General features: G+C 41.5%; 1 protein-coding gene across 10 annotated transcripts in view; it reads left to right on the forward strand.

Annotated features, from left to right (window-relative positions):
• The window catches only part of LOC132818134 (alpha-(1,6)-fucosyltransferase), a 752,369-nt gene that overhangs the window by 347,010 nt on the left and 381,529 nt on the right, over nt 1–23,830 (forward strand). For 9 of the 10 annotated variants that reach the window (XM_060828858.1, XM_060828856.1, XM_060828873.1 and 6 more), the window contains one exon: nt 2,233–2,309. The exons of the other annotated variant lie outside the window; for it this stretch is intronic. The gene's annotated coding sequence lies outside the window, so the exon portion shown is untranslated. The remainder of the gene's footprint in view (nt 1–2,232; nt 2,310–23,830) is intronic. 10 annotated transcript variants of the gene reach the window in all.

Here is a 23,830-nt window from a genome sequence, read left to right on the forward strand (position 1 = left end):
GGCCTCATACTGAAGATCAACCTTGTCATAAATGAGTGATGTGGGGATTAAGTGCAGTTAAAGGCACAAGGGGATGATTCTTAATGTGATTCCAGCTATAGATGTAGTTGGCAGTGGTCCCAACCTTGACCTGATTAAACACAATCTACCACATACTTGCCACACAGGAAGGTACAAGATTCTGCTCTCTTTTATTTTGCTTTCTGCTTTCCTTAAATTAATCTCCAATATTTATGATTCAACCTTGCACATCTTGTCAAGATACCTTTGCAGCTAATGCCATAATTATATCCTAGTCACGATTATTTCTGAAACCCAGGGATTTGTGAATGGTGTGTTCAGGTTTGGGTGTTAGCTTGTTGATTTTCGTTCTTCACTAGGTGAAAGTGATATTCTGTGGAGTCGTTTGGAATAATAAATTTCTTTCTGGAAAGCGGGGGTGCGGAGGGTGGTTTGTACCATTTTAAGTAACTCCTAGAAGCATTTGTTTTATGAAGAAAGGATTCATTTGTCAAGTTTTTTTGCCAGTGGAGGGTGAAGGACTGCCGTGATTGTTCATCGTTTTGCTGCAAGGCACATGAATTTTTCTTTGCCTTGTGATTTTCCCAAGTCGGTGGTCTGACAAATACTTGTTATTTCTGTTTAAAAATGAGGTTTGAAAGGTCACTGGTATATTATGCTAGTGGCTACGAGAAACCCAAGGCATGTGCAGTAAATGCCAACATAAGAGATTGAATGACCATTTTCTGAAAGACATAGTTTAAAAAAAAAGAGACCATATCAGGAATTCAAACCAACTGGTTCAGAGTTGAGTTATTAAGCTCATTGCTAAAGCCGCTGTGGGTCATTGCAGTGCTAATGCAGTGAAAATAATTTCTGCTTCAGCTGTGAGAGTTCTAACCAAGAAACAAGGTAAATAAATAGGTTTAATTATTAAACTGAATTGGCAATCAGTTTAATGGAGTTTTATTAGTTTTTACTATTCTCTTTGCAATGGCTACGTGCTCTAATTTTCATATTGGTATTACCTCATTTCTGCTGGACAGAGCCAATAGGTGTCTCAGACCAGTGTTGACCATTAGGAGGAGGGGGGTTTTGATTAGAAATGGCAGACATAGTGGGATGACCTGCTTGCCTCCCAGCTCCAGAAGTGTAGAGGGAAGGTAAGGCACTAAGTGTCACTTGTGGAATATATTTTGCTGAATGTGGGCCATGGTGCAACCCACGACAGCTGCAGCTCCTTGGGGATTGATGCACTTGACCATGTTATTTCTTTTTGTTCAACTTCTCATTCCAGGACATCAGTTCGACAAAACTTGAGTGCAGGCCCCCAGAAAAGCCAGATGTGGAGTTTTATTGTTGTGTTTTTGGCATCTCCTTCCTTCACCTTTTCCAACAATCCACTGGGATCCCTTTGTTAATTGCATGGAATTATTCTGAAGCAAATCCAAGTTATTTTTTCCGTGCTTTAATTACCACAGTTTCTCAGCTGAAGTTGGCTCTTGAATTCAGTATGTGTTCCCCACACAATTGAAAAATCCTAACAGAAGTGATAAAATTATGAGGATTGAAGCTGAAGAAACTGGAGAAGACGAGGAATTAGAGTTCTCTTCAGAATTTTAAATAATGCTTTGCACCAGTTTTGACATTGTCTCTTCTCATAATGCAAGCTAATTTAACCAGTAGACAGTCAATGCAGACAGTCAATTCATATAATATTTTGTCCATTCTACTTTGGAAATAGAATCATCTGAGTCCAGATCGGAATATAGATCTCCCACCTTTATGGCATTGTCTGGGCTGAGATGTCACCGTTTTTAAAACATAAAATCTTAAGTTATCTTGAGAATGTGACTTCAAAGAAGTTCTGGGATTTACATATTATTGATCTGAAACCTGTAACCCATTCTGAAAGATGAAAGACTTAACAATCTACATTTGTTAAATATATCATTTTACTTACATGACACTGTAACCTTTTCCTATAAATTCTGTGTCTTATGGTCCTACTCCACAACCACCACTTTGAAAGCCAATGCTTCCAAATAAACTTGTTGGACTATGTGTTGTATGATTTTTAACTTTGTCCACCCCAGTCCAACACCGGCTCCTCCACATCTAAGCCATTTCAAATGATTTTTCCTGTTTGTTTGCTGGAGTTGAAGTTCTTGTTGCCCACTGTTATCTTTTGTCATCTGTATTAATATGTAATGCAGTCCTTCTCTTTTGCAGTCAAGGAACAACTGGTCTGCCTGGAGTAGTCTTGTACGTTTGGTGTTTGAAGATAAGAAAATACCCCAAGACAAAAGGTATTGTGTTCTCTCTCCAAAGGGAGGTGGGATAAACTGAAATGCTTTCTGTTGATAGTAGCTGCTTCAATGGAATTATTGTGGTGCAGCTTTCCAGCGTACAGTCATTGTAAATGGCTCATTTTAAAGAGGCAACAGAACCGAGATAAAAAGCATTTAGCTTCAGTATGTAACATGCATATTCTGTTTCACTTGCTTTACATCACATTTTATGGTGGATTTCATATGAGCTGGAGTTGGTATATAGTTAACTCATTCATTGCTTGTACGATTTCAGTTACAACATTGACAGCACTTTAAACAAACTGGGTGAATGCAATTTGCAGAGGCATCTCCTATACCCACCCAACACCACCACCTCTCAACTGTAACTAGTGGAGCCTAAAAGCTCCCCGGGTTGGAGGGCTGACCATCCCCAGCCTCCCGATTGGCTTTCTTGAATCTCCTGGCCAGCTTAAGAGAACATTGACATTAGGTTGGATGCAATTGTCTGTCCAGTCTCTCCGCTTGGGAACCAGTGACCATGTCACTGTGAAGGGAATGTTCAATACAGAATCTGTTGGATTTGCCCCTGCATTCTGATTTAAATACAACTGTAGTTTTCTCTTGGTACACTGTCATTCGCTGTTCAATTATATAGGCACATTTTAGATTTAACGGTGATTTAGGCTGAGTTTGAATTTTGAATTTAATCTCTAGATAGGTGATACTTTTGCCATCAGACGTGCAGCACATCTCCTTATGTCTGGCTTCAGATCATGTTGAGTTGACAGCATCAATACATCGGTAAAAACAAGGACTGCAGATGCTGGAAACCAGAGTCTAGACTAGAGTGGTGCTGGAAAAGCACAGCAGGTCAGGCAGCATCCGAGGAGCAGGAAAATCAACGTCTCGGGCAAACGCCCTTCAGGAATAGAGAGACTGCTGCCTAACAGTATAAAAACACTCTGTTGGTCCATTCTTTAACAGGCTTTCTCACAACAAATCCAGTGAGCATCTGACCAAAGATTATTCAACATTGTTTTTCTTTGCTGCTTATGCTGATGGCAGAAAGGGGCACACTTTGCTCGCGTTTAAGATATTTGGCCATGAAATTGTGACAATCCAGTGTGTCACAACTAAGGCATTGCACTTCAATCGCTATTCAATTCCAGTACACTTATGTAAAATTAAGGGGTAACCTATTACTGCTGTTGTTTTAAGCCGAAGAATTACCAAATCATGGCATGATTGGTGTGTGATTTGATGGGCCTTCCCAAGATTCTGTTTTGTACATCTTCATTTTAGCACACTCAGGAGTCCGTTGTGAATTTTTGATGGTAACGGGCTGCTGACCTGTGAATTCTTAATGATGTTCTCCCCCTGTGATGGTCAGTGAGAGCTCTCTCTCAGAAGTGGTAATTACACAAAGTGTACAGCTGTCAGACGGAGGAGGGAAAGATAAAGTGGAGAGAGCCCAGGCAGTGGTGCATTAAATAATCCTGCTGCTGAGACTGGATAGGTTCAAGACTTGTATTAAAGGCTGCTGCAAAAAGTGGATGAGTCAGAGGAAAATGCAAAGCATTGCACTGTGCTGTCAGATTGCAGGATTGTCTGTGAAACCTCATGCCCAGGAGTGGATGATCCCTTACTTGCTTTACTTCATGTTTTATGGTGGATTTCATATGAGCTGGAGTTGGTATGTAGTTAACTCATTCATTGCTTGTACGTTTTCAGTTGAAACATTGACAGATTGAACTCAATCTAGGTGTAAGCATGGTTGGCTATCGCATTGTTGAGTCTTGCATTGCATGTAGCTTCCAACAGTGCTCCTGGTTTCCAACTCTGTTTAGAAGTAATCCAAGAGATTTCATCACACGACCTCCAAATAGCCAGCTCAGTTGACCTGCCATCTTTGTCATTTCCAATATTTTAGTACGTAATTGATGTAGGAGTAATGGGAACAGGAGGAAACCACTTGAGCTTATTTCACCATTCGACATGTTTGTGGTTGAACCCAAATATTAATTCAACTCTTGCTGTCTTGCATGCTCTCTCTCTCTCTCTCTCTCTCTCTCTCTCTCTCAGTCTCTCTCTCTCTCTCTCTCTGTTTCTCTTCTCTCTCTCACATAATGCCGTGCAGTAATATCCAGGACATATGGCAGAATCTGGGTCTGTGACCTAGGCTATGACAAGATGTGTGCAAAATTGAGCAGCAAATGCACCCAGGTCCATCTCAGTGTTGACATCATCTTCCTCCCCTACGCTTTTAACTAACCGTGTGATGTGAGTCTCACTAGGCAGTGGTGAGATGCCTTTGGATGGCCATTATTGCTTGTTCAACACCTCCTTGATGTCAGAACTTTGCTTTATTAATATTCATGCTCCAATCTTGCCAAATAAGACAGACAAGGGGGAAAACTCTCCAGAAAAGCCAGACGGAGCACCTAATGGATTGGGTCTCCAACTTGTTCCAAATGACTGCCATGTTGGAAATGCACACCGACACCCCTGGCTGCTCCATAGGCAATGGCCACACACAGCCCATGCCAATGGACATTGACTTCTGACATGTGCCAGCCAGTAAGAACCCTCATGACACATCTCCTATTCACATAAATTCTGCTTCTACACTTCACTTTGGGCTGCACTGGCCGCAATGATGCTACAAGAGCATTGGATGCTCAGGCCATGCATCTACCTCAAACAGGCTACATCTCTGAACTCTTCACTTGCTCGTGTAGTATCCCTGCACCTTAACTTGACTTTCTGTGCTTTACCCTCAGCTGGGATATCAGGCTATATTATTGCTGTCTTCCCATACTGTATTGCACAGACACTAAGACATGACATTATCTGCAGGCCTCAGTCAAGTCAAAGAGGATATAATTTGCTCAGGGGGTTACAACACAGTATGTCAAGGAAAGCCTCTGAGACCAGGCCCTGCTTGCTCTGGTTATCTCTCATAAAGGGTAAACAGTAAAATGTCACACAGTTCATCACTCACCTTGATGCTTTCTGCCTTTTTGTGGACTGTTTTCCTCCTGGAATTACAGTGTGTTAAGTAATCTGGGAGGTAATATTAGGTGCAAAGCTATTGTTAGTGCAAGGTGGAGCTGCGTCTTAAGCAAGTGAGTAGGCACTGTCGAGGGTTAGTGGTGTCTGGAGTTGGAAAGATGTTGCATTGATTAGATTACTAACAGTGTAGAAACAGGCCCATCGGCCCAACAAGTCCACACCGACCCGCCAAAGCGCAACCCACCCATACCCCTACACTTACCTCACACTACGGGCAATTTAGCATGGCCAATTCACCTGACCCGCACATCTTTGGACTGTGGGAGGAAACCGGAGCACCCGGAGGAAACCCACGCAGACACTGGGAGAATGTGCAAACTCCACACAGTCAGTTGTCTGAGGTGGGAATTGAACCCGGATCTCTGGCACTGTGAGGCAGCAGTGCTAACCACTGTGCCACCGTGCCGCCCACACGGTGAGTATGATAGAGCATGAGCGTTGGTGGGAGGTGGATACAGTGACAGAGGAAAGATGATTGTGTAACAATCTGATGGAGAGAAGAGGGTCATTGACCTTTTGACAGAGTTGGCAATCCTCCAGATGACTGAGATTGCTTTAACGTGGACACCAGCTTTGGACAAGGTGTGCTATTCCATGGTCAGGACCTCGCTGCCCAGCAGGATCACCAGATTCCTACTTGCATTGTGGAGCGCTGACTTCCCTAAGTCTGCCTTGTTCTAGGCAAATGTCAGGAACCGTACAGGACAGCTCCAGCCTAATGCGGATAGTCTGGGTGCACATTTGGCTTTTAAAAATGCTGCGGGTGTCAGGGATGCTGGTGAATTCTGAAATATCCATTGCGTGGTGAGTTTTTGTTGCAATGGGAACTTAGTAAATGGAATGGAAAATGGACTTGAGAGGTGCCTTTTAGGGCATTGTAAGAATCAGTAAGGTGAGTTTGTTGAGGTAGATCGAGAGAACTCTTCAGGCTTCATGACCATGAACCCTCCAAGGAACTCCACGTAATTTGGACAAACTCAAAAACAGAGAAGATTCAGCCTATAGTTACCAAAGGACGAGCACTAAAGATCAACAGAAGCTGCATACAAATATGAAAATCTTCTCTTTAAAGTAGAAATATTGTGGGTTTACTTTGTACTCATCAGTTTGTTATTGGAGCCAGGATGTTGGAGAAGCACAGATTGAGGGGATTGAGTTAGGAGTTGTTCGGATCCAGGTCATTCCACAGCTCAAGGACGATTGGCTTGTCTGAATCCAAGCCACAGCTCAGCAACAGAAGTGTCAATGGCAGCTCTGTGTTTTGGACAGGGATTTGGGACAGAGAGACAGGAGGAGAGCAGCAGGCCTGGACAACAAACTGTATTGGTGCTGAATCCACATATGGAGGAGGGAGAACTCAGTCTCACCTGTTGCCTCTGCAGACTCCAATTGGAGTAACTGCTGACCTCCATGAAGCCACGTGCCTGCCTCCTGAGCCATGTCCATGTAACTCTCATCCTCCCTCATGTATCAGAATTGATGAACTTTAGATTCCAGCTCAAACCTTACTGAGGTCAGCTTTGTTGAGTTGGAGACACTTAACTAGAGATGAGGTTTCTAGGAATGTGACTCTTAATAAATTTCTAAGTGCTGCAGTTACAGATTATTTTATGCACAGCCAGCTCTGTCTTAGTTTAAACTTTATTTAATTAAATACTTAACGTCATTAATTTCCATGGCTATTTTAGAAATTATTTAATTATACATATAGAAAATATTAGTTAATAGGTTCTTAGTTTTAAATATATACTGTCTCTAGTACATGTAAACCAGAAAAAGCATTAAAATCTTTGTCCTGCACCAAATTTCCACTCTTACCAAATTCTCTGCTTGTCACATGGTTTATGGTGCTCTCTATAGAGGTTGCGATTTATGGTTATGCTATGTGCCTTAGCTCAGAGCAATTTTTTTTTTTACAGATCACAATATTTCTTATGCCTGTGATTTTTCTTCTGGTTTTGCTCTCAGCAGTGTCAAGGAAATTAATCTTCAATTCCCAGAGAGTCCTGAACTATCCTACTGCATTCAGATCAATAACAGCTAGAGGGCTGGGCATAACAAAACTACTCCCCTGAGGAACCACCAGCATTTACTGAGAAGAGGTTATTGTGTTTCAGTAATTGCTTCAATACTTTTCGCATCAGTACAAACTTGTTATGCACTTGTACGATTTATAGAATAAAATTATTTTCAGGCATTAACTGCCTTAACGATGTTGGACATACTTTGAAGACTAATAGATTACTTAGTGTGGAAACAGGCCCTTTGGCCCAACAAGTCCACACCGACCCGCCGAAGCCCATACCCCTTACCTAACACTATGGGCAATTTAGCATGGCTAGTTCACCTGACCCGCACATTTTGTGACTGTGGGAGGAAACCGGAACACTCGGAGGAAACCCACGCAGACACTGGGAGAACGTGCAAACTCCACACAGTCAGTTGCCTGAGTCGGGAATTGAACCCAGGTCCCTGGCGCTGTGAGGCAGCAGTGCTAACCACTGTGCCACCGTGCCTCCCTGGAGGATCATTTTGTGACTTCAGATTTCACTTATTTCTGTGCTGTTTTCTTTCAAGCTTCTGTCTGTTTCCTTCCCTGCATGGCATACAATATGTAATGTTCCTTGAAAACAGAGTTTCTGTTCTGCGTTTGCTCATTCTGTCAGTTCACCTGTTCGTCCGAAAAGGAAACACTTACCTTGAGCTCATTGCCTGATGACCATTTGTCACTTGAGAAACCGTGATGTTTAACACACAACAAAAACAAATTGCTGGAGAAGCTCAGCTTGGCTGACAGCATCTGTAGAGGGAAAACATAGTTAATGTTTCGTGTCCAATGACCCTTTTCCCAAACTAGTCCTGAAAAGTTAACTTTTTTTCTCTGCGAACATGTTGGCAGACCTGCTGAGTTTCTCCAGCAATTTCTGTTTCTTTGTTTCAATTTTCCAGTGTCCACAGCTCTTTGATTTCTATTACTTTGACTTTTATATTGTCTTATGCTTGCCTTTCACTGGGTCCTTGTAGCATTCACAGCATAACTACATTGATATAATGATTGCTATTTCCAGATTACATCCTTGATGTATTTTTCATTCGTGAATAATTATTTTATTCAGTCAAGAATGCAAGTGTGACTGGCAAGGCCAGCATTTGTTGTTCATTGTTAACAGCTCCTAAGATGGTGGTGATGAGCCCTGCCTTGAACTGCAGTAGTTCATTTATTGTAAGAATTTGATGCTGAAGATATAAGTTGTAAGTCAAGATGGTGTGCAATGTAGGGAACAGCTTGTAACAGGTGTATGTTTGTTCTACGAGGTGGCAGAAGCCAAGGGTACGGAAGGATCTCTATCAAAGGAAACTTGACCGATTTCTGCAGTGCAACTTATTAAGTACAGTGGCTGTAGTCCTGTGCATTTAGAAGAATGCATTAGGCCAATCTGAGCGGGTCATTTCAATTGCACGGAGTGTCCAATTGGAGGTTTTGGTAGGTTTACAAGTCTAACTCGAGGTTAGACGTTCTCGGCCATTAAGAAGTGGAAATGTGGACTAAGACTGTTAGTCACATTTTTGAATTGCTGGACTGATGAATACGTATGAAAAAGAAAAACTCCGTGAATATCTATTTAGGAAGCGAACTGGATGCGAGGTGGATACATAGTCCCGGAAACGCGAAGGTATTGGAAAGAGCCATCACAAGGTCAGACTGTAAGATCTAAGCTGATCAAGATTTTTCTTTGGTATATCTTTGAGGCAAGGAAATTATTCGCACGGACAGTATTATTCAAAGTCTGTGTAATTAATGGCTTTGATGACCTGGATAGTATCTTTTAAACTGTTCTTCCTTTCATCATTTACTGTCACTGATTTTAAAATGTTAGTGGTTTCTCAGGAATTAAAAAATTCAAACCTGATCTTCTAGTCAAAAGATATTGGACACTGATTCCACACTATGCGACTTTTCCTTGTCTCAAGGTTAGAACAGATATGAGAGCAGCATTTTCTCTGAAAACATTTTCTTTATTCGTAAGCCTTCAGTGCACAGCTTTGGAATGCAGTTAGTTAATATTTGCCAATAAGTTGTTGTGGTCTACTTGACAAATGTCAAAAGGTGGCCTCAAAATTTAGTGGAGGTCCTGGGCCAGCTATAAGGGAGGATATATTGGGAAATGCAATTTAAAATAATATGCTCTAGTGGTGTTGACAGATGGATGAATATCAAGCAGGGGAGTTTTACTTTAGAAAAGAGTGCCATAGAGTCTTGCACAAATGCCGGAGGGAGGGCGGGGGTTTCGATATGAACGTTTCCTTTGAAGGACAACATCTCCAACAGAGTGGTACTCCATCAGTACTGCACCAGAGTGTCATCCTTAATTTTTCTATTTGAATGTCTGTCCATTGCAGTTTTAAGAGTCGACAGTGTTATTCACTGAGCCCCTGCAATAACTTCTTCTCATGGTTAGCTTGTCACTGAAAGAATGAGGATTTTTTTTTTGACTATTTAAAATAAAGTCGCCTGAACCTTAGTTATGGTTTGTGCATTCAGGTCAGATGAAGGAATTATAGTGTTATGTGTTTTCAAAAGTAAGACTATAATTTGAGCTTTCTGTTAATATTTTATTAAGCATTGAAATTGAAGAATGTGCTGAGGATACAGGATTAGTGGAAACAGAAATTCACTCTGAGCAGGCTTCAATTTGTATTTTCTGGCTTTATTCTCTGTAGAATAAGAATTGGACTCCTGATTTCAGACAAACTTGATCATCCTAGCTTAGCAGAAGGTTTATTGGAAATCAGACACCTGAAAGTGACTTGGGTTATTTTATTAACACCTTATTATATTCCCACAATTAGGTTGGTAGTAAGAGTGTTCCTCTGAGTATAAATGTTTTAAAACCTCATGTATCCTTTTATTTGGAAGTAGTTCACACATCATTTGCAAAGTGTTTTGCAGATTTGGGATAATTGTGAATGGATTGGGTTGAGGAACATCAGTGGCTGGGGAATCGGATAGTTCTAGTGACCTGGTGTCTGGAACAAATAATCTCAGATCAAATACATTGTAGAGCAGATTGCAAAGAGAACATTAAACCTATACTCCAATCACGTGAAAGGCTAGAATATGTGGTTTTTCTTTTTGCAGTCTTTCTGACACTCCTTAAACAGCACTGTCCAAACTCTCAAACACTTCCATCTCGAAGGACAAAGGCAGCAGATACATGGGAACACTGCCTGTAGGTTCCCCTCCAAGTCACTCACCATCCCAATTACTGGGTCAAAATCCTGGAATACCCACCATGAATGGCATTGTGGATGTTGTTGTATCAAAACTTGGAATTTCTTCCCTAACGGAATTGTAGATCTACCTAAAGTAAATGGACTACAGTGGTTCAGGAAGGTAACTGGGCATCACCTTGTCAAGAAAAACTAGGAATGGACAATAATTCAATGAATCATAGAGTTCCCACAGTGTGGAAACAGGCTGTTTGGCCCAACAAGTCCACAATGGCCTTCTGAAGAACATTCCACCCAAATCCATCCCCCTACCCTGTCCCTGTAACCCTGCAGGATCAACATGGCTAAGACAGCTATTCTTTAGGGTGATTTAAAGTTAGAATCCCTACAGTGAGGAAACAGGCCCTTCGGCCTATCAAGTCCACACCAACCCTCCCAAAGAGTATCCCACCCAAGCCCATTCCCCATTACTCTATGTTTACCCCTGATTAGTGCACCTAACCTACACATCCCTGAACATGATGGACAACCTAGCATGGCCAATTCACCTAACCTGCACATGTTTCCTCCCACAGTCCAAACCAGAGCACCTGGAGGAAACACATGCAGACACAAGTAGAATGTGCAAACTCCACACAGATAATCGCCAAGGGCTGGAATTGAACCCAGGTCCCTGATGCTGTGAGACAGCAGTGTTAACCACTGAGCCCCTGTGCCACCCCTTGTATAGCTAACCTACCTAATTGTTAGACTGAGGGGAAACCAAATTACCTGGAGCGAACCCATGCAGACACTGGGAGAATTGGCAAACTCCAAACATACAGTTGACACAAGGTTGGAATCAAACCAGAGTCCGTGAGGCAGCAGTGCTAACCACTGAGCTACTGTGCTGCCTGTGCTGGACCAGTAATGAAGCCCAAATTCCATGACCGAATATAAAACACTTGAGTTACTAGCAATTCAGATATTAGGAGAATGTGTGGAGCATTACAAACGTACAACTCATTCATTCGCATTTTGTCTGCATAGAGCATAGAACATTACAGCACCGTACAGATCCTCGACATTGTGCCAACCTTTTATCCTACTCTCAGATCAAACTAACCTACATACCTCTCATTTTACAATCATCCATGTGCCTGTCCAAGTGTCACTTTAATAACCCTAATGTATCTGACTCTACCATCACTGGCAGTGCATTCCACGCACCCACCACTCTGTGTGAAGAATCTACCTCTGAAATTGCCCCTAAACCTTTCCTCCAATCACCTTAAACATATGCCCCCTTGTGAAAGCCTTTTCCACACTGGGGAAAATGTCTTTGGCTTACAACTCTATCTATACCTCTCACCATCTTAAACACCACCATCTAGTCACCTGCCACCCTTCTTCACTCTAATGAGAAAAGCTCTAGTTCCCTCAGCCTTTCTTCATAGCACATGTCCTCCAGTCCAGGCAACTTCCAGGTCAATCTCCTCTGCACCATCGTTAATCCTTCCTTAAATGAGGCAACCAGAACTGAACACAATATTCCAAGTGTGGTCTAACCAGGGATTTATTGAGCTGCAGTATAACCTTGACTCTTAAACTTGATCTCCTTGCTAATGAAAGCCAACACTTCATATACCATCTTAACAATCCTATCAACTTTGAGGGATGTGTGTGTGTGTGTGTGTGTGTGTACCCCAAGATCCTGTTTCTCCACACTGCCAAAAATCCTGCCTTTCACCCTGTAAGCTGCATTCAAATTTGAACTTCCAAAATGAATCACTTCACACTTTCCTGGGTGGAACTCCATCTGCCACTTCTCAACATCCTATCAATGTCCTTTTGTACCTATTCACACTATCCACAACTCCACCAACTTTCACGTCATTGGCAAACTTACTAACGCACCCTTTCTCTTCCTCATCCAAGTCATTATAAGCATCACAAAGAGCAGAGGTCCCAGAACAGATCCTTGCGGAACGCCACTGGTCACCAAACTCCAGGCTGAATACTTTCCATCTACTCCCATCCTCTATCTTCTGTGGGCCAGCCAGGTCTGTTTCCAGAATGCCAAATTTCCCTATATACTATGCCTCCTTACTTTCTGAATGAGCTTACCATGGGGAACCTTATCAAACACCTTGCTAAAATCCATGTACACCACATCCACTGCTCTACCTTCATCAGTGTGTTGTATGACATTCGCAAATAAGTCAATAAGGCTTGTGAGGCATGGCCAGCCCCTCTCAAAGCCATGCCGACTATCACCGATCGAGCTATGGTTTTTCAAGTAATCATAAATCCTGTCTCTCAGAATCCTCTACAATAATTTGCCCAACACCAACACCAGATTGGTCTGTAATTCCCAGAGTTATCCCTATTCCCTTTCTTGAAAAAGGAATAAGATTTGCCACCCTCCAATCATCTGGCACGACTGTGGTGGACAATGAGGATACAAAGATTGTCGCCAAAGATGCAGCAATCTCCTCCCTTGCTTCCCATAGTAACCTTGTGTATATCCCCTCTGGCCTGGAATTATGTGAGTTCCCTCCACTGCAATGCTTACTGCCCGACAGTGGATGCAAGAGATGATGGGATTTGTAGTTTGTTTTATTCATTGACAGGATGTGGACGTCGCTGGCCCAGCCTTAATTGCTCTTCAGAAAGTGGTGATTGGCTGCTTTCCTGAAGCATTGCAATCCATTTGGTGTACATGAACATATAGAGAGTCAGAGATGTGCAGTATGGAAACAGGCCCTTCAGCCCAACCTGTCTGTGCTTACCAGGTTTCCTAAATGGAACAAGTCTGATTTGCCTGCATTTGGCCCATGTCCTTCTTAAATCTTTCTTATTCATGTACCTATCTAAATATCTTCTAAATGTTGTCCTTGTACTCACCTTTACTACTTCCTCTGACAACTTGTTCCATACTTGCATCACCCTCTGTGTGAAAAGTTGCCCTCAGGTTTGTTTTTTTAAATCTTTTCCCTTTCATGATAAACCTATGCCCTCAAGTTTTAGACTCCCCTATCCACACCTTTTCTATGATTTTATCCTGATTTTATAAATCTCTATAAGGTCAGCTCTGACACTCCAGGAAAATAGCTCCAGTCTATTCAGTCTCTCCTTTATAAATCAAACCTTTCAGACTCAGTAACATTCTTATAAATATCTTGTTTCCAGTTTAATAACATGCTTCGTGTAGAAGGGCAACCAGAATAGTGTGGACTGCTCCAAATGTGGCCTCACCATATCTTGTACAGCTGTAACTTAATGTCCAAACTCCTGTACTCAATACTCTGATTGAAGGCACGCATGCCAAATGCCTCCTTCACCACCCTGTCTACCTGTGACTCCACTTTCAAAGAACTGTGTACCTGCACCTCTGGGTCTCTGTTCACTTGCCCTAGTTTGTCTTTCCAAACTGCAACACCTTACACTGATCTGCATTAAACTCCATTTGCCATTCCTTGGTCCACTGGTCCAGTTGATGAAGATGTCATTGTACTCGAAGTTAACCTTCTTCACTCTCCAGGATACCTCCAGTTTTAGGATCATCTGCAAATTTACTAACCATATCTCCTGTGTTCTCATCCACATTGTAGGTTTACACAGTGCTATTTGGGAGATAATTCCAAGATTTTGATATAATGACCAGGAAGGAATAGCAACATATTTCCAAGTTAGGATGGTGAGTTGCTTGGAGGGAATGTTGTAGGTGGTAATATTTTTAAATAGCTGCTGCCCTTGTCCTTCCAGATGGTCATGGGCTTGGAAGGTGCTATCTAAGGAGCCTTGGTGAATTACTGCAGTACCTCTTATATATAATACATGCTGCTACAGAGTGTAGGTGATGGTGCCAATCAAAGGGCTGCTTTGTTCTCAATGGTGCCGAGCTCCTCAAGTGTTGTTAGAGCTGCACTCACCCAGTCAATTGGAGAGTATTGCGGAATACCCTGACTTGTGCCATGTAGATGGTTGACTGGATTTGTAAGTTAGGAGCTGAGCTACTAAATGCAAGACTTGCAGCCTCGGACCTGCTCGTGTAGCCATGGTATTTCTATGACTTGTCCAGTTCGGATTCTGATCAAGGGAAAGTTCTCAGGGTGTTAATAGTGAACTTTCCATGATGGGTAATGGCATTGAATGGCAAGGCGTAATGGTTAGATTCTGTCTTGTTGGAGATGGTCATTACCTGGCACTTATGTGGCATAAATCTTCACTCCTCCTCCTCCGTTCATTAGTCTGTCTGCTTCCAGTAAAAAGCAGTGAATGCTTACTGAATTTATACTTTTTTTGCACACTCTGTTTCATTTAACTATAGCAAACAAAATTCACCTTTATTAACCTTACACAGAGCTTTTAGTTTTGACAAGCTGTCCTTGCATAGCACTTTTCCTGGATTCACTAAGTAGGCAAATATACCCTTTAATTGCTCGGAAGATATTATAGTTACTAATTCTATATTATTTGAACCTATATTCTCATACAAGTTGTTTTTTTCCATCAAATACCGTGCTCCAAGTTGGCCTGAGCCTATGCTATTTACTGATGGTTATCAATTTGGTCTACCATCAGAGATGACAGTGAGGGTAATAGCTTGTGACTCACTCCATTTACAGACCCTGAAAGCTGCACTGTTCAATCAGTACTGCAGTTTACTGCACTCCAATAGTGACAGAATGCTGTTTTACAGGAGCTGTTTTCCAATTAACCCACAGCCTTGTCCAATGCAGCAAGCAATTTTCAACTCGTCCTATGAGGTAAATGATCGTCCTTTTATCGAGCCCATGCACAAATGGCTTCATCGCACTATGCCACCTTTCACTGAAGGGACCCTCAGTGTATTAAGTGTATGAAGTGATTTACCTTTTCAATGTGAGTGGGATCCACTGGATTGTATAGAGAAGGAAATTGAAAAAGCAACAGTAATGGATTTGGTACGATTTAATTGGGGTCAATGACACCATCATTCCCTGGTGCAGCAAAATTCAGTAATTGATCCCAGATATATTTACAAATGTCAAACATTGCAAAGGAAGGCTGATTTGGAATGTCCACCGAGTTATCAAAGCAAACCAACTAGTCCAAGTCTATTTTTAACAGAATTCAAATTTACATGTACTTCTGCATAATTAGGTTCTGAACAATTAATAATAATTTTCCAGGTGTTTTTCATGATCAGTAAATCGAGTAAAATAATTTGAACTGTGATCTTTGTATGTTCCCACCTAACTCCTTTTATTGCCTAGCCAAACTCATCTTCCCTTTCTGTCCAATTCCACAAACTTGCAGACCTCCTCCAAACTTTCTGTCCTGGTGCCTGTGTCAGCTTTGGTGGGGGTCTGCCTCTCTTCGTATCTTCCATCAGTAATTTTTTTCTTCAGGTTTTTGTGTTTTTAAAAAAACCCTGGATTCCACTACCTTGCTAAGCCACTCCTTTATATTCAACCCCTACTTCCACTCTAAAGTCCTCCAATGTGTCGTCCCATCCCAAATCCCTGCCCATTGTTTCTGAAATGTCCCTGTCCCACTATGTAACAATTCTTGTCAAAGTCACAATTGGCATCATTTGTGTTTCTCCTTCATTTTTCAGCTGTGTACAGTCTATGGTTAACCACCCAACACTTTTCCAATACCTGGCCATAGAGGTCCACTTGGGTGGAACTGGTTTTGCTTGGCTCCATTCCCCTCTATCTATTTGTAGCCAGAGAATCATTGTGCAGGCTTTTATTCCTGTTCCTACAGTGTTATGTCTGTTTTTTTTCACCCCTCCCTCCTGCTCCGCACTGTAGGCTGATTCCCCGTGAAAACATAATGTCAGTTCTCACAAGTCTGCTGATGACACCCAGATCCGACTTCCATATCACCGCTCTTGATCTCTCCACTGTCATTAAATTATCAGCCTGCTTATCCTCCCTCCAGCACTCTTATTAATTATGTAGAAGACTGCAGTCTTTTACTTCAGTTCTGGGCACAAGGATCATTCCTTTGTTACTGATTGCTGAATCCTCACTGCAGTTTTCTTTCAATGTAAAGTTCACGATCAGGGTGCTTCAAGAGATGAGAACTGGAAACCATACATGCACAAACTAACGACTATTTATTACCGTTTACCGAAACATTGTTTAGCAGGACTCCATGAGAGACTTCTTCCCTTGGGTCCCACTCCAGTGTGAGATGACTTCACTGGCGTGATACTATTAGCATTATAAACATAATTAGCATACTAGCTCCTGACCTCTACTACACTGCCAACTAGACATTTGAGTCATTGTTGAGAATTCTTATTTCATACACTGTTACATCACCTGACCCCAGCTCTGCTTCAGCTCTTAAGGCCATTAGACATAGGAGCAGAAATTAGGCCATTCAGCCCATTGAATATGCTCCACTATTCAATCATGGCTGATAAGTTTCTCATCCTCATTCTCCTGCTTTCTCGCTGTAACCCTTGATCACTTTGATATTCAAGAACCTATCTATCTCAGTCTTAAATATACTCAATGACCTGGCCTCCACAGCCTCCAGTGACAATGAATTCCACAGATTCACCACTCTGGTTGAAGAAGTTTCTCTTTATCTCCATTCTAAAAGGTCTCCCCTTTACTCTAAGGCTATGCTGTTGAGTCCAAGTCTCTCCTGCCAATGGAAATATCTTCCCACCCTCCACTCTGTCCAGGTCTTTCCATATTTTGCATGTTTCAAACAGATCCCCCCCTCATCCTTCTAAACTTCATCAAGTATAAACCCAGAATCCTCAAACATTTCTCATATGTTAAGCTTTTCATCCCTGGGACCATTTTCATGAATCTCCTTTGAACACGCTCCAGGGCCAGTACATCATTCCTAAAATATGGGGCCCAAAACTGCTCCCAATACTCCAAATGTGGTCTGACCAGAGCCTTATAGAGCCTTCGAAGTACATCCCTGCTTTTATATTAAAAACCTGCTCACCCCTTCCTTTGTTACCTTTAGCCTTGATTACTATAATGCATTTATGATGACCTCCCACACTCAATTCCACCCGACTCCCAAAATCTGAGGTCCATCCAAATCATTGCCAGTTAAGCATGCTGTAATTTTAAAATTGACCTGTTTAAAATACATTTGTCATCTCAAATCTACCATTTTCAAATTAGTGCTTGCTATTTCATTCAAAGTGACTTAAGCTTGAGTTATCATTACAGGGTTAGTGCTGCACGGATGATTTCCACTATCCTTCATTGTCAGAGTGGGTGCCTACTGTTTTTTAGTTTGACTGACAACTCCAAGCAGTTATAAATTCTTTTAAGTAGAATAATGAATTCTGGTTTCTTTTTGAAAATTAAATTTAGTGCAGTGATTGAGTTTTTGATCCATAAAATTGTATTTTTTTCAAAATATCTGGTTAAACCCTGGTCTGTCCAAGAGAAGTTTCATATTGTGATGTTGGCCCACAGCTCTTGTGTTTTTCCCTCCTAACAAAGGATTAAGAAACTAAGATACTGTTGACATAACATTGACTGTCCCTCCTAACCTTGTGCCAAACTATCTTGTGAAAGGAAGCAGTAGGTTTGAACTCTTTATAAATAAATACGAGTTCCAGGCACAGGCTCACCTGTCTCAAGGATAAGATTTGCAATTCTAAGAAGCATTTGAAAAGGAATTAATGCTTTAAAAAGATGAGAATTATAATCAGATTATCTTCTCAATTCTCATGGAACGCAGAACAAAATAATTCATTTGTGACGTTGGCTGCAGGTTTATGCCCTATTCTCTCTCTCTCATGTTTTCAGGCCTAGATCATTACTCTGCCCATTCTTTGGCTGACTACCTACTATAGAATACTGTACACCGTTACCATTGAGTGAAATGATTCAGAGTAGAAAAAAGATGGATACTAATCTTTTAGTATCTCAACAGCCAGATTTTGGTGAAAAATACAACTTGGAATTTGGTATTTCTACCTATCTAGCTCTATTCAAACCTCTTGCCCAAAGTGTTTTCTTTAGTTTCATCCTATATATAAAACGTGCTTTATATCTTTGGCTGTATATGCTGGATAAGAAACTGCTACCTGTCAATCTGTATTGTTCCCATCATTTAACAATTTATGGAAGATTAAGCTGATTGAAAGAAATCTTACAGTTTGAGGAAATCTGCATGGACTATCTCAAATCGGATCGTCCCAAAATGAGACTGATAATCCTTCAGCACAGATGGCAATCCCTCTGATAGAATCAGCCTCAGAGAAACCAACACCTGATCTCCTCATAGCGTCAATCACAAAACTTCCTTTTTGAATAAACAAGTAATGCATCAAGCCGTTGGAGACAAAAGTTATATACACTCATATTACTAGTCTTGGATGTTTTGTGCACCAAGCATAAAAATTGAGATCTAGCTTCTCTTGACCAAGTGACATGTGACAAATTTCATTCGTTATTTTCTGCCACTTTGATATTATTTCATTCAGTGTGCAATGCTTTCACCTAAATGGTACATGGTTTTAAATTGTATAATGTAAATGCTTGTCTCTTAGCCAGATTTCAGAAAGCTGAAATAAAGCTAAATGGCTAGCAGTATCTTGAGAGAGATACCCAGACACTCACTCTCTCTCACTTACTTACATACTGATTCTCGCACGCACGCTCTCTCACAAGCGCGCACACTAATACACAGGTCTAAAAATTGGAGAGTAGAGAATTTGGCAGATTTGCCTGGGATAAAGCTTGATCTACAATGATTGAATATGATGGAGCAATTAGAGGAGTTCCATTATCAAAACCGTTGAGATTTGAATTGCTATAAAAAAAGATCAGTTTCCCTCCCCAGTATGTCATGGATTGTGTTTTTTTTAACGACCAGTTCATTATGGAAACTCTGCTCCCTGTCTTGTTTACTGTATACCCAATCCTATGGATCTCTCAGGACATGAGAGTTAATTTGTGACAGGAAATGAATACATTAAGAAGGTTTCTTGAGGGATTCATAGCTCAAAATATCTCAATGAATAAAGAAATTAAAATAATAAATGACAAATTTAATTTGAGACTGTTTAACATCATGTGAAGTCAAGTGGGAATGCAAAGCAGCCTCCATTAATCTGAAGGTGCTAACTCTATGTGCAGGTAGTGTTTCAACTTAGTGCAGCAGTTCATTTTCGGGATTCCTATCTGTTTGGTAACTATGTAAGAATAAACGGCAATACATATTTACATATGTAATAGTCAACAAATTAGACTAAGTGTTACATTGTATGAATAATCAAATTACTAATGTTATTGACACTGTTACAAATCTAACTGGGAACCACCATTTAGATCCTTAAAAGTTTACCGGGGTTGCATGCAGTGATGTCATGGCAGTTTGCTTAGAATTTATTAAGAACATAATTTTAGTGGCAATTCTGAAAGATTTAATTTTGAATATTGAAAGATGGGCATATCTAAACATCTGCTCCAAGCTTGGGGAAATTCAGACTCTTGTGACTCTAGTAGTCTCCATTTTTTTGAGTGATGATATGGAACAAAGCAGGCTATCATTTTCAAACAAAAGCATAATTGTGCCGATGTTGTAGATCTGAAACAAAACGAGAAAGTGCTGGAGAAAGCCTTCCAAGTCATTGAGGACATAAAACATTAATTCTGTTTCTGTTTCCACAAGTGACAGATCTGCTGAATTTCTGGAGCATTTTCTCTTTATTTGTCTTCTAGCATGTCACATGTCTGCTGAAGACTTCACAAGTAACCATGTGTAGTTAGGTGGGATCTCTAATTTTTTGGGTCAGTTGATGAGTCTCATCCTGCTAGCTAACTGCACCCTGTTAGACCTGATATGATTATTCCAGTGACTTGAGGATGGCATTTGTGAAAGGCAATGGAGACCATACATATGATCCAAGTCTTGCATTGGGACCTTGCAGAAGTGGGGCCATGTTGATCTCCATGGGAACTGCCCAGGTTGTTTGAACTGCTGACAGGTAAGTTCCTACCTCCCAGGGCCTTCTGCAAAAGTTCTCCTGATACTTATTAGATTAAGTAATACAGTCTGAATGACTTTGAGAGACTTGGCAGCCAAACAGATGAACTTGTTCTGGATTCAATGTTTTGGGATGCTCAAATATACTTGAAGCAATCATAGTATGTCAAATGTCAGGCCTTGGAGTTAAGGGCTTGAATGGGGAGGAATGTGTTTAGTATGTGCTGGAAAATGTTCTTTATCAATGCATAGATGTACCTACTAGACAAGGAGTAAAACTTGACCTTCTCATGGGAAATAAGGAGGGCAAGTGACTGAGGTGTTAGTGAGGGAGTACTTTACGACCAGTGACTACAGTTCTATTAGTTTTTAAATAGTCATAGAAATGGGTGGCCTGGTCTAGCAGTTAAATTGGGGCAAGGCCAATTTAGAAGGTATGAGGCAGGAACTTTCAAAAGTTGATTGGGGGAGGCTGTTCGCAGGCGAAGGAACGACTAGCAAATGGGAGGCTTTTCAAAGTGAGATAACGAGAGTTTAGAGACAGTGTGTTTCTATTAGTGTGAAGTGCAATGCTGGGAGACATTGAGGACACTGGATGACTAGAGATATTGATACTCTGGTCCAAACAAAGAATGAGGCATATGTCAGGTATAGACAGCTGGGATCAAGAGAATCCCTTGAGTATAGAGAGAGAGAACGAGTGTACTGCAGAGATCAGGAGAAATAAAAGGAGACACAGTTTGGCAAAATGAGGTTAAGGAGAATCCAGAGATTCTACAAGGACATTAATGGCAAAAGAGTAACTGGGGAGAGATAAAGGTCCCTTAAAGATCAATGAGGCCATCTGTGTGTGGAGCTACAAGAGATTGCTGATATACTAAACAAATATTTAGTATCAGTATTTATTGTGGAGAAAGACTGAGGCAAGGGAACTTGGGAAAATAAATAGTGATGTCTTGAAAAGAATCCACATTATAGAAGAGGTGGTGCTGGCAAGTCTTAAAACGTACAAAGGTAAATAAATCCCTGAGATCTGATCAAATGCATCCCAAGATGTTGTGGAAGCTAGGGAAAAAAAAATGCCAGATCCCTTACCAGAGATATTTGTCACCAGGCACACCTGAGGTGCCAGAAAAATGGAGGGTAGCTAATGTTGTGCCATTATTTAAGAGAGCCTGCAAGGAAAAAGAACTATAGGCTAGTGTTCCTTATGTCAGTGGTGAGTAAATTTTGGAGATGACTGTAAGAGACAGTATTTACATGCAGGTGAGGATTGGGGACAGTCAACATGGCTTTGTGTTGGAAAATGTCTTGGCAAACATGATTAGTTTTTATTAAAAGAGGTGACCAAGAGCATAGATGAAGGCAGAGTGGTAGATGTTATCTACATGGACTTTAGCAAGGCCTTCAACAAGGTTCTGCCCATGAAAGGCTGCTTAGAATGTTAGATCACATGGGAATCAGGGAGAGCTAGTGGCTTGACAATAGGAGATAGAGGTGGTTGTTCAGACTGGAAGCTCGTGATAAGCGGTGTTCCACAGGGATAGGGTACACTCCCCTTCATCATTTATAGAAATGATTTTCAAGGTTTGTGCGAAGATTTGTAGCTCGGGTGCTCGTTGTTGTGGTTCTGTTCGCCGAGCTGGAAGTTTTTGTTGCAAACGTTTCGTCCCCTGGCTAGATGACATCATCAGTGCTTTGGAGCCTCCTGCGAAGCGCTTCTTTGATGTTTCTTCCGGTATTTATAGTGGTCTGCCCTTGCCGCTTCCGGGTGTCAGTTTCAGCTGTCCGCTGTAGTGGTTGGTATATTGAGTCCAGGTCGATGTGTTTGTTGATGGAGTTTGTGGATGAATGCCATGCCTCTAGGAATTCCCTGGCTGTTCTCTGTCTGGCTTGCCCTATGATAGTAGTGTTTTCCCAGTCGAATTCATGTTGCTTGTTGTCTGCGTATGTGGCTACTAGGATAGCTGGTCGTGTCGTTTCGTGGCTAGTTGATGTTCATGTATGCGGATTGTTAGCTGTCTTCCTGTTTGTCCTATATAGTGTTTTGTGCAGTCCTTGCATGGTATTTTGTAAACTACATTAGTTTTGCTCATGTTGGGTATCGGGTCCTTTGTTCTAGTGAGTTGTTGTCTGAGCGTGGCTGTTGGTTTGTGTGCCGTTATGAGTCCTAAGGGTCACAGTAGTCTGGCTGTCAGTTCTGAAACGCTCCTGATGTATGGTAGTGTGGCTAGTTCTTTTGATTGTGGCATGTCCTCGTTCCGTGGTCTGTCTCTTAGGCATCTGTTGATAAAGTTGCGCGGGTATCCGTTTTTGGCGAATACCTTGTATAGGTGTTCCTCTTCCTCTTTTTGCAGTTCTGGTGTACTGCAGTGTGTTGTGGCCCTTTTGAATAGCGTCCTGTTGCAGCTTCGTTTGTGTGTGTTGGGGCGGTTACTTTCATAGTTTAGGACTTGGTCTGTGTGTGTTGTTTTCCTGTGTACCCTTGTGGTGAATTCTCCGTTCGGTGTTCTCTGTACTATCACGTCTAGGAATGGGAGTTGGCTATCCTTTTCTTCTTCTCTCGTGAATCAGATTCCTGTGAGTGTGGCGTTGATGATCCGGTGTGTATTTTCTATTTCCGTGTTTTTGATGATTACAAACGTGTCATCGACATATCTGACCCAGAGTTTGGGTTGAATTTGTGGTAGGGCTGTTTGTTCTAACCTTTGCATAACTGCCTCTGCTATGAGTCCCGAGATTGGTGATCCCATGGGTGTTCCGTTGATTTGTTCGTATATCTGATTGTTGAATGTAAAGTGTGTAGTGAGGCACAAGTCCAGTAGTTTAAGTATGCCGTCTTTGTTGATAGGTTGTAGTTGTTGTGCTTAAAGGCAGAATGACGGTCATCCTAGATAAATCAGATTACATCAAAAAAGCACAACAACTACTCGCAGATACCAATACCTACCAAATGAAGGATTCTGACCCCACACCACAACTCACCAATAGAATAAATAACACACTAAGGAATCTACAAAAAAACGGACAGATAACCAAAGCTGACCTACAAAGAATGAAACCGGAAAGCAACAACACCCCCAGATTCTATGGACTACCCAAAGTACACAAACCAGACATCCCACTCAGACCCATAGTATCACCACCAGGAACACCAGCATACAAACTTGCCAAAGAACTACAACAGAAACTGAAACACCTGGTCAGCGGATCCAAACACTCCATACAATCAACACAGGAATTCTTGGACGTCATCAGGAATACACACATAGACAAAGAAG

The sequence above is a fragment of the Hemiscyllium ocellatum genome, chromosome 8 (assembly GCF_020745735.1).
Source record: "Hemiscyllium ocellatum isolate sHemOce1 chromosome 8, sHemOce1.pat.X.cur, whole genome shotgun sequence".
Classification (NCBI taxonomy): Eukaryota; Metazoa; Chordata; class Chondrichthyes; order Orectolobiformes; family Hemiscylliidae; genus Hemiscyllium; species Hemiscyllium ocellatum.